This window comes from Leptosomus discolor, chromosome 4 (genome assembly GCF_034619465.1).
Source record: "Leptosomus discolor isolate bLepDis1 chromosome 4, bLepDis1.hap2, whole genome shotgun sequence".
NCBI classification, from domain to species: domain Eukaryota; kingdom Metazoa; phylum Chordata; class Aves; order Leptosomiformes; family Leptosomidae; genus Leptosomus; species Leptosomus discolor.
In genome coordinates this window covers 30,747,113-30,759,543 of record NC_141394.1, presented here as the reverse complement: position 1 = coordinate 30,759,543, position 12,431 = coordinate 30,747,113, and the positions used below count along the sequence as shown (strand labels likewise).

Genomic DNA, 12,431 nt, shown 5'->3' with positions numbered 1-12,431 from the left:
TGGATTCCACCTATACACCTGCCTTGCCCTACATTGATGGTCAGCACCTGAGGAAACTTCAGCTCCTGTTTTATCACGTGCAAGTTTCAAAGCAGTGAACTCAGCTAGTCTAAATTTACTATTAAATTAGCTTTAATACTTTAAAGTTGCTGATCCACTTAGGTGATTTTCCAGCTTTCCTCTCTGGCTTTCTTAAAGCCATCTTAACTGGCTTTAACATACCTTTAAACAAAGGATTAGTGGATCTCATGATTAAATTCAAGTTTTGGAGGCAGTCAGTGACAAAATCAAACAGAAAGTCTGAGAAGAGGTGTAAAAATTACACCCTCCAAGTTACTTGTGAGTCAAAATTCAGGTTGAAGTTGCAAGTATCTCAGACATCTTAGGCTAGATTTCAAATAATTTAAGACTATTCATGTTTTTATGGAGATACTGTATTAGCTGATGAATTTGGAATGCTTTTATTCCAGTTGAAGCAGGGTTGAGCAATCAATTTGAAAATTTCAAGCAAGATTAGAGTGAAAAACAGAGCCCAGGAAGGAATCGGCATCATTCTCTGAGAACTAAAATGCTGGATTTCAGATAACTCTAGTACAGAAAAGAAAAAGCACAGGCAGACCGGAAACTGTATGAACGTACCAGGAGGATGCAGAAGTAAACAGCGCTGGTGTTTGCAAGGTAATACTTTTGCTTTTACTGGACAACAGCGTATGTGTCCTCGCTCTGTTTTAAAGTAAATCACAAGTGCACCACCTGCATTTTGCCTGCTCAAGGTGGGGTTTGGGTGCATGCCCAGTGCAACCTCTGAGCAGGCTGCCTCTTCCGGCCGGTGCGTAGCCATGCATGCCCAGCCTGAGCCTTTGCCCCATGAAAGTAAACACCAGAACTCTGCTGGAATTCGTAGAGGAACAGTGTTTCATCTCTGTTTTAGAAAATCCAGCCCTTAAAGTAATAAAAGGAAATACTCCTCAGGCTAGTAACAGACACCAAAACCTGGATGCAGATACTTAATACGTGAATTCAGAAAAAAAAAAAAAGAGGTGAAAACAAAAGGCAGCACTCTTTCATTTTCTTGGGTAAGCTTATTAATATTAGAGGTGACAGGCAACAGAAAGCTTTTCCCTGAGCTGCAGGCAGAGGGGAGAAGCCAGCTAAGTTGAACTATTTGTCCACATCCATCCAAAGGACCTCATGGATAAGTCCACTTTAATTGTACTTTGTGCTGTGAGAAATTGTTTTCTTGCCTTAAGGTTTCATCATTGTTAGAGGATTTAAAAAACCCCAACTGTTCCCTCTAGCAAGCAAGACTGGTAGGGTTGGGTTAAGGTTCATCTGGGTATTTCTAAAAATCTGGGATTTGAACTGTCTGTGTGGAAGAGATGATGCATTGGCACTGTATGTATATTTATTTAACATGAGGGTTCTTCATTAATTTAGGAGACACTTACTGAAAGTACTGCAGCTAGCCCCTGACACAATGCTGCCCTGGCTGTGGACCTGCCAAAAAGGGAAAGCTGGAGGCCTCAGCTGTCTGATGTCATCATCCTTGCTTGAATTGTACCTGGACCAAGACATAGTCCTTGAGGGAGCTCTGTCTGATTTCCCTGTGCTAATACAACTTACAGCAGCATCTGTGAAATTGGGGCCTGTGATCAGCCACCAGGAGAGCAGACCAGAACTCAAGATCTCCTGGAGGAAAGCCAGTGCTTGCTGAAGGGCATGAGAAGGGAAGGTGCTGCCATGTCTGACAAGAAGTCAGTCTCACCTCTGTGCTCAGCAAGATTGTGGAGCAGATCCTCCTGGAAACTATGCTAGGGCACATGGAAAATAAGGAGGTGATTGGTGACAGCCAACATGGCTTCACTAAGGGCAAATCATGCCTGATAAATTTGGTTGCCTTCTATGATGGGGTTACAGCATTGGTGGATAAGGGAAGAGCAACCAACATCATCTACCTGGGCTTGTGCAAAGCATTTGACACTGTCCCACATGACAGCCGTGTCTTTAAATTGGAGAGATGTGAATTTGATGGATGGGCCACTCGGTGGATAAGGAATTGGCTGGATGGTCACACTCAAAGAATCAATGGCTTGATGTCCAAGTGGAGACCAGTGATGAGTGGTGTTCCTCAGGGGCTGATATTGGGACCGATGCTTTTTAACATCTCTGTGACAGTGGACAGTGGGATTGAGTGCACCCTCAGCAAGTTTTCTGATGACACCAAGCTGTGTGGTGTGGTCGACACGCTAGATGGAAGGAGGGACCTTGACAGGCTGGAGAGGTGGACCCATGCAAACATCACGAAGTTCAACAAGGCCAAGTGCAAAATCCTGCACCTGGGTTGGGCAATCCCAAGCACAGGTACAGGATGGGCAATGAGTGGATTGAGAGCAGCCCTGCCAAGAAGTACTTGGGGGTGCTGGTGGATGAAAAGCTGGACATGACCCAGCAATGCGCGCTCACAGCCCAGAAGGCCAACTGTATTCTGGGCTGCATCCAAAGAATTGTGGCCAGCAGGTCGAGGGAGGTGATTCTCCCCCTCTACTCTGCTCTGGTGAGCCCCCACCTGCAGTGCTGCATTCAGCTCTGGAGCCCACAGTGTAAGAAAAGACATGGACCTGCTCAAGTGGGTCCAGAGAAGGCCATGAAGATGATCAGGGGCTGGAGCACCTCCCCTATGAGGACAGGCTGAGAGAGTGGCGGTTGTTCAGCCTGGAGAAGAGAAGGCTCCAGGGAGACCTTATAGCGTCCTTGCAGTACTTAAAGGGGGCCTGCAGGAAAGGTGGGGAGGGACTCTTGATCAGGGAGGGTAGTGATAGGACGTGGGGTCACAGTTTCAAACTGACAGAGGGTAGATTTAGATAGGTATTAGGAAGAAATTCTTTACTGTGAGGGTGGTGAGGCACTGGAACAGGTTGCCCAGAGAAGCTGTGGCTGCCCCCTCCCTGGCAGTGTTCAAGGCCAGGCTGGATGGGGCTTTGAGCAACCTGGTCTAGTGGAAGGTGTCCCTGGCCATGGCAGGGGGGTTGGAACTAGATGTTCTTTAAGGTTCCTTCCAACACAAACCATTCTGTGATTCTGTGAAAATGTTCCTCTGAGGACTAGTGAGTGATGATTCAGCCAATGGACAGCTCTGTTTATTCTATTACAAGATTATGCTGTTATATCAGTTCAGAGTGTTTGTGTTGCTCAAACTGATGTTTTATATTCCATTGCTATGATTTTATAACACGAAAGTATAACAACAAATCAGCTTCCACTCACATAAGCCTACAGGTGTCTTTATGCCAAGAAGCATCTTGCTTTATGAAGTGTGAAACAGAGTTCATGCCATCTCTAAGTAATAATCTAGCCAAAAGTGAAAAGCTTGGTGGACATTTTTCTTTCTTTTTGTTCTTGTTGTTGCTTTTCAAGCAGTTGCTATTTCTTTACAAGGTGTTTCTACAAAGTTGGCCTGCAAGTTAGATAGGTAGTTTTGAAATAGAAGCATACCCAACAGCCTGATTTGGGTATCTTACTGGGGTGGAGGGGTCACTGCAATTTCAGCCAATTCATATATGTGTGTCACAGTATTTCTGTGACGTCCTAGAAGTACCATGCCATGTATATAGCTTGAAGTTCTTATAACCAGTATCAGCTGAACATTTTCTGTTAATAGTAACACTGGGATTTCAGAGGGAATACCATTCCTTCTCTTCCTTACTCCCAATCAGAGGGCACAATAGTGCTAATGTCAATTAGGAGACTCAATTTAGAAAGGGAAAGGAGAGAAACTGGCTGGTTCTGTGTTGTGGTTTTTTTTTTTTTTTCTTTGTATATACAGATAGAAGAGTCTTTACACATTAGAGGATGGTTTTTCCTTTGGCTTTTATCTCAGGAGTGACGTACCCAAGCATGAAGCATGGATTTTTGGTTCTGATCCTTAGGGGCTGAGGAGGCTAGTGTTATTTTATGGAGTACAAAGAGAGATTTTTAACCAGGAAAGAGACTTACTCCACCTTATCTCACCTGTGAATCATTAGGAATATTAAGTTCAGTTTTGCTTGTCTTGCTTATTGCCCTTCTCAGATATGTGCATTCCTCATCCCTTTAATTGGAGAGACGAGTATTAAAGCAGCTTTCTCCTTTCTCAATTTTAAAAAATGTTTCCCTGTCCAAGTGAGTCTTTCTGCCTTTATTTCTTAAATTTTTAGTTTTCAGACAAAGGAACCAGAGAGACAAGACTTAAACAGTTATTGTAGAAGGAATGGAAAGAAAAGCTTCCTCAGCTATAACTTTATAAAATGCACTTTGCGGTTTTGGCAAGGTGGGAAAGAGAAAATGTCCCTCCAGTACCTCTTCCTTTTTATTTAACCAAGCTTACATAATGATCAGAAAGGTTTGAGGAAAGGTATGCTTGGTTACCTTCTCCTGCTTAAGCAATGCTGAAAGAGTAGGAGCCAGCTGGAAAGCAGCCTTACCCTGTCTGCAAGGCACTGTGCACCTCTGCTTCTGGTTACTGATCAAATCGATTGTTGCAGAAATGTCCTAAATTTTTCCTCTGATGAAAAATTATTCTCTCTAAAGACTCTCTGCATTTATATTTTATGTCTAAATTCACTGCTGAAATTACAGATGGAAATAGTGATGTATTGGCCCCTTTTGGAGAGAAAAGTGTTTGATAACGAGAAATCCATCCATGCCAGCAAGAACTAGCCATGGGGTGGATGTTGGTCCCCTTCTGATTCCTTGCTTGTGAGGAAGGTTGGCAGCTCTGCCTGGCAAAGGCACTGGCTTAATCCAAGCTGTTTATCCAGATGTAAGTAACACTAAGACAATTAACTTTTGCCTTTCCCTGGAAAAAAATGAGAGGTTCGGTTAGGTATCTTACATGAGGCACACTGTGCATGGGGAAGCTAATGACTTTGAGATTTTTGTTAGGAAACAGAGAATTGAAGAATCAGGATGGTCCTTATTGCACAACAAAAAGGAAAAATACTCATTTTCCTGTTCTCAAACATAAACTTCTGCATTTAACATGGAGTCAAAAGTATTAGAGGCTTAAGAGATATTTTCAGCCTTTGAAAACTAAAAACAGTAATGAGTTGCTGGTTTGTGGATTTTTTCCTGTCAAAAGATATTTTTATTAATTCTTTTTTAGCAATTAAAATAAGACAATTTCTGTCCCCCTTTTGGGGGAGAAAGATTGGAAAACACTGGCAGATTAATGGAAGACAGCAAATATTCCAATGAAAGATTTCCACAGCAGTGTGTTTTGACAGAGAATAAAATGAAAAGCTTTAATTCTATCTAATTCCTGTCAGTTCTCAGTCTGACATAAACTCTCTTTCTGAAAAGCAATGGTCCGTGTTCCAACTCCACCCCAGTTATAGAAAATAAACATTTTAATTTGATCCCTTCTCTTTCTACGCCAGATAGCAATCTGGACCTCGAAGAGAACAGAGAAAAAAATCTGCACACTCTTTTCTGTTTAATACACAAATCATTTGAAGTAAATGTTTATGCAATTTGATGTAGGATTGAGTTTTGAAATAAAAGATCCCAAATGTAAGAGTTGTGGCCTGACACTTCTTAGCATAATTTTCAAGATTAGATATATATGCACAGCTTAAAGCACATACAGTGTTTTGGTGGGATTTTGCATGTCTTGACCCAGTGTGCTGGTTATTTGCAACCTGTGGTGGAAATTAGCCTCCTACCACGAGGAGAGTTTGTAAGGCACTACTGTGGCATTACTGAGGAGTACTAGTGATATGAGTAGGTTAAGTGACTTGATGAGTAAAGCTCTGCTGCGTGAGCAGAAAAGCCAGATCTGTCAATACATGGGTTTAAAAAAGAGGCTGTGGGAGACCTTAAAGCAATTAGCTGTCCAAAGAAGCTCCAGGCTTGTTTGCTGATGTGGGAAATCGTAGCTCTAGAAAAATCCTTCGAGAACACAGGATAAAAACACATCTCAGTGAAAGTAGAGGATTCAAAAAATACTTATTCTGAGAGGTTTTTCTGAAGGTGAGAGTCTAGTGTGACTGGACAGTGACCGGTGGTCACTGTCAAGAGTGTTGAAGGAGAACACCAAGGTCGGCTGGGTTTCTCCAAGCTGACTGCGTACCTGCTGCTCTTCATGTGACTGCCCCTCAGGCAACTGCAGTCAAAACAGTAAGAATGCAGATATTTGAAGTTCACCTCATTCAAGTGCAATGAATGAAGGAGTGCTTACATGTCAGCAGGTACAAGGAGGCAGAGAGGCGGTGATGGACAAGGCTTTGCTGGGCTGCCTCAGCAGCGTGCTGCTCCTTCTGCATCACATGCCAGGGTCTTCAGTTTAGGGCATGAGCATCTGTGATGATTTTTCTTTCTGTCTGATCGTCAGTCTTTTGATTTGCAGCTGCTTGGCCCCAGTTTTATGTAAATAAATTTTAAAATTGTTTTGTCCAGCCTCTCAAGCTGTAATGAACTTCAAATGAAGAAATTGCACACCTGAGACTGTGAAATACTGATAAATAAAATAGCAAGAGGAGAGATCTTGGGAAAGATGCAGACTAAGGAGTGGTTAGGATACTTTCTCAAGAGAGGCTACTTAAGCCTTTTATTTCTTCATCAGATGTTTTAAGAATTCCCTGAAGCATTTTTTGGTAGAACAAAAGCCTAAATAATCTTGATTCTTGCCAGCTCCAGTCATTCCTGTAAAAGTCATGCCTTGCATCTGTCTCTGTAGTCTTCAGATAAATCAGCACCCCCTCACAATATCCGTACAAAGCAAAGAGCGCTGTTGCGAGTCACATTGCTGTGTGTTAAGTGCAATTGCTGGTTTTGCCAGGATGACTTCATGTCCATTTCCTGAACTCTCAAGCTTGTCCAGCACAGTAATTTGTATAACAACTGTCTTGGCCACTGAGCATCTTTCCTTTAACGTGAAAAAGTGAGATTTTTTCCTGTCCCAGCCACGTGTATATGTGTGTATATGTACAAGGAGGAGTGCAAACGCCAAGTCCTTGCCTTGCTAGTCTAAACTACTTTGCCCTTGAACCGTTGTGTGTTGTGAATCCACTGTACAACTTGCCAAAAATAAACAGAATTACAGGCATGAAAGAATTAGGTAGGTTTTTCAGGACAATGTATGTTCCCTGTAGCCAGCACAGGTGAGACTGGGCAAGGTTTTAGTCACTTCACAGAGTTCTCCAGCACTACCCACCAGGTCTCCTGGTCGTGAATTCCTGGTGTCCTCCTGCTCTGCCTTGGGGTGCCTGGCGCATACCACTGTGCCCAGGAGGCACCAGCACAGTGGGCTGGGGCACAGGTCTCGTGTATTTTCAGATATGTTTGAACTGTTTTCCCAGTCAGAGTGAGCCCAAGGAAACCCAGGACCTCACGAAAGCACTCTTCGGACATTGACAGTATTCTTGAGAGGAGCAACACCTGGCCAGAAGCCTGGGGACCACCTACGTTTGGCCATAGGTGGTAAATGTCCAAGATGCTGTGAGTTATGGTCACAAACTGCTTGGTATGTAAAACTCTAACCTGGATATCTCTACACATAAGAAAGTACTTTTTGAGCAGCAGTTTACAGCTGATTTTGCCTTTGTTTGTGGAAACACCAAGCAGGGTCTGCCTCTGGTGCAGTGCCCGTTGCTGTGGGTTCCCTGCTCTGCCCCAGAGTACCCTGTTACAGAGAATGGTGTTACATGTTTATTCTTTCCTGTGTCAAACATCAACTAAAGAAAGATTGTGAGACAGTTCAAACTATCCTTCCTGTATACCTTTCTTTCTTCTCTTTTTCCTTTTGCCATCTGCTACCCAAATCCAAAGCATAGATGCGTCTGTCTGGTGTTGCTGAATGTCCTTGTTTTCTCTCCTATCCCGTTTCATGCTCATGCTTTACAGAGTCATTCCAGCAATGTTTTTAGTTATTTCTAGAGAGGTGCAAAATTAAGCGTTTAGTTTTTTTCAGTTCATTGTTGTAGCTTATTTTGTGGGAGTTTTAAGAGATTGACTTGAGATCAGTGAGGTTCTTCAAAATGAGGGCACTTTAAAATGTATATGTGGGATTTGGCAGATTTTTTATTTTTTTCCCTTCTTTCTCCCCTCACCCTGTCCTCGGACTAACTGGAAAAAGGGTGAAAAATCCACCTGTTTGAGATTTGCAGCGTATATAAGTCTTCAGGTGATGTGAATAAGCAGAGCTTTTAGTGGCATGGCATGCCACTTGCTAATTCAACACCAGCAATGTGTCAGTGGCGCCTAGGCAGTGTAATTTGCCAGTGAGATTTTGATCAAAGGTATTTTGAAAGTGAGGTCTGTCTTCAATTACTTCTGCTTTCTAACCACTTAGAAGGTTGTGTGGCAGACAGCAACTAGAAATCTTAAAAGCAACCCCTTAGAGCAGCAGAGTATGTTTATCAGTGGCACAGGAATGTGCTGCACTGAAGACGACTGGCTAATATGCTTGCGGGTGCACAAACCCAGAACACTAAGAATTACTTCGTGTATATTTTCAGTTTAAAATTTCGCGTGTTTCAGTCTTATTTCTGTCCAAATAGGTTTGATTGTGCATCTGAGTGTGTGTGCATCTGCAGGAAGTATTTTATATTATGTATGCATTTTTAGAGAGAGGTGGATTCTATTTTGGATTAAAGAAAACAAAAGAATAAACAAAAGTAAACTTACAAAAGACCTCTGTGTCTAATTTTTTTTTCTCGTTTGCTTTACAAAAGTTGCAACTTTTGAGTATGAAAGTACTAGTGTTTACAAACAGTTCTAAGGAGCAGAGAAGTTCAGGAAAAATACTTTATAGCTACGATTTGTTTCTTGGATAGTTTGAAATGAGCAGTGAATAAAGGGGAAATGTGTGCAGGAGGATTATGCACACAGGCAAATGACAGCAGTTAGAATTTAAAGAGCAAAAAATCCTAGACAGTTATTCAGAGTATCATTTTTAAGTAAAAAACGTATATCAACAGCAAAAAAAGCCCTGCGAGTTTTGATAAGGAGAAAAATGGAGTGAGCAGAAGCAGATGCAGGAGGTTTTCCTCTATAGAATAATAGTGGGAATTAGGATGAGAGTATGTTAATCCATTGGTGAACCAGAAGACAGGAATCTGGAAAATGGACAGAACAGTGCACAAAAATGACCTGGAGGAATTGACTGGTGCTGCTTAATATTCATCTAATTCCTCTGACATTAGCCTAGATTTGACTTGATTATGTAACTGAATGTATATAAGTCAGCCTGCACATGTAATAGAATATTGCTTTGAAATGGTTTTTCACTTAATGAAAACTCCCTGGAGGATGCCAGGAGCTTTTCCACACCAACTTTTTGCTACTATGCTGATGAGGTTGTCTTTTCTTTGGAAAGTGTCTTTCTGGCACATACCCTGATTGTCAAAGTAGCTCAGTACTGATAGCATCAGGCACTGGTCAGAAACAGGGGCTTGGTGTAACAACAGGCTGGTGGTCTGCCTTTTTGCCTCTAGAAAAGTAGTTTGTAATTTCTGAAGTCTGATTGTAGCAGTGTGTGTGATTGTGCAGATGTATTGGGTACAGCAGGCAGTTTAAAGATGCCTGAAAGTAGAAAAGAAGGTATATAGATGGGGTACTTGAATTACACTTGCAGCTGTTGTGTAGAGCTCATTGTTACCCCTCACTATGCCAGTAGCACTACTCAGAGATTCATGTTGAATAAACCTAACAAAACTTTAAAAATTAAATACTCAGTATTCGCTGTACATGTAGCATAAATTGACAGGACTAACCCCCATGCAGCTGGTGTAACAGTAGCCCTAGGGAGGGCAGAATAGAATTAGAAGAAAGGGGAAAGAGAGGAGCCAGACTGTGGGAGTAAGCAAAGCTGAAACAGAACTCACTCTGGTGCAGTGATACGTGGTCCCTTCCTCAGTGCACAGAGTCCCCGCCGAGTGCTGACCTTGGTGGAAAAGGCTTATATATACTGTTTCTTAATATGCAAACCACTCCCCGTGACAAGTATGCCATCATGACTGACTTTCTCTCTCTCTCTCTCTCTCTCCCCCTCCCTCCCTCCCTCCCCTGTCTCACACAGACACACAGAAAGTAAATGCATCACTCCCTCAGATAACAAGCAAGCTTTGTGACTTCTTGACTAGTGCAGCAAATTGGGTAGTGGAGTTCTTTAGCTCCCATTCAAGGGCAAGATATACTTTAAAGTGCCATTTTAAAAAAAAGATGATAATAAAAAAAATAAACACTGGGGAGCTGAGTCAGATGATGAGTGGGTTGGTTTTTTTTAATGTGAAAAGTGTGGAGCAAGCCAGGAAACATCTATCCTAGATTATTTCTAAATAATATGAAGACTTATAGTATCAGATCTAATTATACGCCTTAGATATCTGCAATCTCATTAAAACAGAGGGATCAGAAATAAAAACAACTAAAAAAAAAATATTATTTTTTTCCATTATCAGTGAAGAGGGGGAAAGAGGATTTGAGCAAACTCTGTCCATGAGTAATGTACATTAGTAGTCAGAGTTCTGTAATGTTACTGCTTCTTATCTGTCATGGATGTTGTGCTTTTTTGTTTGGTTTTTTTTTTCTTTTTCCAATTAATTTGTACTTTGACCTTAACAAAGTCCATTCAGCATTGCTGTGCTTTGCTTTCCTCCTTGTATGGGACCAGAACACAGAGGCATTGGAGCAAACCTTTCTGGTGCTAAAGAGATAGGTCTTATGTGTGCTGCACAAATGAGCTTTGAGGCCTCATTCACTTTGTACAAATAAACAGCTGTGGGTGTTATTTGCAGGTGCAAAGAGCAGCACTAACCAAAGCCCTCTCCCCCAGGATGAGGAGGTGCCAGATCCTTGTAGCTTGCACCATTAATCATTTGCACCAGGTCAATTAATTTCCATTCAATATATATTTTTCCCTGATGTCAACAACCGAGTTTTCAACCACCACTGGCCTTTACAGCTAAAAGAACATTCACAAAAATCCCCTAGAGTGTCTTTTAATTGGGACTTGTATAATCTGAGTTTTGCGCCAAATTGCCAAGGCTTACCTTAATGGTGGCATTTCCTTGCTTTTGGGCTTCCCTTGGCTGCAGATTTATGCTTTAACATTCCTTTTCTCAAGCCTGTTAATGTAGGGGTGGTAGTTTTGAGTACATCCCAAAATGGGAAGTTTAAAGCGGTTTAACTAAAACCACATTTCAGCAGTTTTTAATTGTTGATTGTCCATAAGGCAGCCTCTATGTGGTACGACAGTTCCCTCAGTTGCAGAGAAGCGGCTGAGATTTTTTTCCTTCAGAAAACTGAAGAAATACTTACGATTCTCAAAAACATTGCTCTTGGAAACAAGTAAATTGAGTATGAAACAAACTTGTTTTACAAACGTTTGAAAGATTTTGAGACACTAAGAAGTTTAGTTTAAGTTGGAGCAGAGTGTGGAACACAGCACTATGTTGTGGGATCTGGTTCTCAGCCTTCTCGAAGTGAAGCAGAAGATATTCTCCAGGGATTGTTTTCAACAGACAGCAGATTACTCTTACCTTGGCAAGGTCACTAGTCATAATACATGATAGAGCATTAGTAAGAACATTAGTAATCTAGCTTTTATTTTTGCTGTGAGACAGGTAATGAGGTAAAACTGTACCTTCACTCCAAGAGTTCCCTTTGTTGAGTTGGTATGAAGCACAATCACTTCTTTGCGCTGCAATTTTACCTCAAATGACTGACAAGGCAGTAAAATCCCTTTTTCCCTCTGCCTGGAGGAAGTCTTGGATGTGGATCAGGGAGAAAAGCTTTCCAACCTGTGGCAGAACTGTGCTGGGACAAAATTTTTACCTTCATATTTTGAGTGGGTAACTCAGTCCCTGCCCAGTGGAAGCCATGCTCAGACAGTGCATCACGGGCAGGCCTTATTCCCTCCCCCTGGTGCTGCTCTGAGCACCTGAGGGTCTGGCAGGGAGCACGGTTAGACAAACAGTGGGATTTACAGAGGCTGTGCTCAGGAGCACCTATTAATCAGGTGAGTACAGGTCTTTACAAGTTCAGGAGGTAGGTTTCTTCTGAAGAAAAAGTAATTCTTCCTTTCTGCCAGGTTCTGCTCAACAAACATACGAATGATCAAATAAATTTCTGCTCTTCCTAAAACAGGAAGCGATTTCTGCCTGCAAGTTGAAAATAATGGAGTTAGTAATTCACTGAACTGATTTAACCTTAGCTCTCGCTGTTGATAATTTCTCACAGATTAAGCTCTCCATTTCTGTTGCCCTTTTGGCCTGCAACAGCTGTTCATGGCATGAAAAATTTGCTGAACCATCAGGTGTATGCAGTCAAGCTGGGACTGTGTACCAGTTCATTGCACAAGGCTCTTTGCCTAAAGTGTCTTTCACTTCTATCCAACTTCTGGAAACTTTAGGGTGGGGAGAAAAAAATGGTCAAGATCATACTGTATTAAAAGA

General features: G+C 41.9%; 1 protein-coding gene across 1 annotated transcript in view; it reads right to left on the bottom strand.

Moving 5' to 3' along the window:
* Nucleotides 1-9,886, bottom strand: part of HPGDS (hematopoietic prostaglandin D synthase) — a 31,136-nt gene extending 21,250 nt beyond the window's left edge. Inside the window, exon 1 of the mRNA XM_086464481.1 lies at nt 9,861-9,886. The gene's annotated coding sequence lies outside the window, so the exon portion shown is untranslated. The remainder of the gene's footprint in view (nt 1-9,860) is intronic.
* Between the last annotated feature and the right edge of the window lie 2,545 nt (nt 9,887-12,431).